Raw genomic sequence first — 2,403 nt, forward strand, 5'->3', positions numbered from 1 at the left:
GAAAGAAGGCACTTTTTAAAATGCAGGGGAGGAAGAGAGCAAGGAGGGTGGTCCATATGCCAGCTCTGGTGCTTTATCTACTGGGCAGTTAAGCTGGTTGACTGCTGGTGCCTTCCTGGGCAGGACTAGTCAGAAAACTCCCCAGGTGGGAGCGAGTCTTGTATCTCTTGTATTCCTTCCTGGTGGGAGGGAATCTCATAGAAATGATCTGTTATCTCTCAAGGTAACCTCCTAGTGGGTGAGAGTTTCTTTCTGGAACTTGTAAGCAGTAGTTAGATGAACTTGCCCTGGAGTGACTGGTGAATGGGAGGTAAAAGGCTATATTTGCATTTCTAAAGGGCAAAGTAGGAAGTGGGGAATTGTGAGGCAAAGTCAAGAAAAGAGGAAAAAATTATTGAACTATCTCTTAGAAAAATGGTGGTACACAGTTACACCCAGTTGTATAGGGCAAATTATTTCTTTTTTATATATAAGTTAGTTGATGTCCTTTTATCCCCCTAAAACTTTGCACATGGCCATCTCCTCCATGAATGGTAGATTCCCGAGAATATCAATGCTTTATTCATAGTAATTTTTCTCACACAGAGTACAGTCCTCAGAACATGGGAGACTTTCAGCAAATATCTACAAATTGACAGGAGTTTATTTTAATACTTGCAGATATTGACTTCTTTAGGGCAGAGAACAAGTCATCCTAAGTACTCAAGGGCCTAATGTGTGGGCACCCCATTACATCCTCCTCACACCTCACCCTGGCACATCCAACCAAAACGGTGCTCAACACGTATCCAGCTTGTTCCAATATTAAAAGAGCTCCTCTCACCAATTGCTACTGAGCATTGAAATGTGTGTTTATGCTCAGAGAAAAGGCCCACTTTTTTTTTTTAATGTAATTATGTTCAATAGTCAGGTATCAAAGGGAAGGGGGAGCTCCAGCTAAAATGGGTGCTAAGTAATGGCTGCTGTGTCCTTTGCATTTCTAACGCTCTCTTGTCTCAGAGGAAGGGAGGAGGAAGGGGAGGCATAAGTGAGCTGCTGAATATTTTAAGACTGATGAACAAATGACTTCATTATGGAAAAGATTGCTGCTCCTCTTGTGTAATGTCATAACTTTTGGTATAATTCAGCTTTTAAAGACTCTATAGGGAAGGCTGACTCTCAGAACAAACTGCCATTAATATTTAACACACACATACACACCAAAAAATATTAGCCCCTTAAGCTTTTATGAAGTCTTTATGGGAAAAAAGAAGACAAAACTACAAGCGAAGTCACAGTTCCAAATAAAAAGCAACAGTCTTAACTACAGCAACTGTGGGGAGAATTAAGAAACCAATTTCAACTTTGAGTTCTTATGTCTGCAATAACTAACTATTTAAGTCCTTGGGAAATGACACAAATTCTTTTTATTTTTGTTTTTTACTCTCTATTGATTTGATTTCTTTGGTTGAGAGTGCAGTTGCAGAATTATAAACTAATGATGTAACAACTGTAATTGTCACCAAACATGACCTACCACTGACCTGTATATTTTATTATAAATCATTATTTCTTTTTAGAATTAGAGTGCTAGATATGTAGCATTGTAGAGTAAGTCCTCCCTCTCCTCTCACCCCTCAACCAAACTGGAAATGTTGCCTAATTAGATCTTGAGCCAAAGCTAGGGCTAAGCTGGAATTTTCTTGCTCTCTGTTTAATATCAAGGCCCCCAGAATCCTGGCCCTCAGTCCTTGCTTGTGTCATTCGTGGGGACATTGGTAGGTAGTTCCATGGATACAGAGAGTTATATTTAGACAGCTAGGATGTGTTTGGTTGGTACCTTCACACAATTTCCATAAATAAATAAATAGTAGTAAATAGTGTTTGCCCAAAAAGGCAATTGAGCTGAAGCACTGAAGGTCAAAATGCGAAGCACTGAAGGTCAAAATGCAAAGCACTCTGTGAGGATTTTTTAAAAAACAATTTTTATGTTTTTAAATTACCAGATTACATTGTATGTTTTTATCATGTACAATATAATGTTCTGAAGTACATTTAGTTTGTGGGGTGGTTTAGTCTAGTAATTAACAAATGCATTACCTCGCACCATTTTTGTAGTAAGGACATATAATATCCACTCTATATTTTTCAAGAATACAACATAACACCATTAACTATAGTCACCTTGCTGTACAAGAGATCTCTTGAAATTTATTCTTTCTATGGAGGATTTCTGTTCTGAGTCTCTTTACTTGGTGGCAAAGGACAGAATCAAAATAGTGTGGAGGAATAACTCTCAAAATGTTAAAGGCGATCATCGCTACTAAAAGCCCCTTGGGGCTAAAGGCAGAGACAGATGGATGAGGAAGCAGCAGCAGATTATGGCAGCTGATTCACCGCGGCAGGTGTTGAACTTGGACTCAG

The sequence above is a fragment of the Mandrillus leucophaeus genome, unplaced genomic scaffold (assembly GCF_000951045.1).
Source record: "Mandrillus leucophaeus isolate KB7577 unplaced genomic scaffold, Mleu.le_1.0 Scaffold44, whole genome shotgun sequence".
Classification (NCBI taxonomy): Eukaryota; Metazoa; Chordata; class Mammalia; order Primates; family Cercopithecidae; genus Mandrillus; species Mandrillus leucophaeus.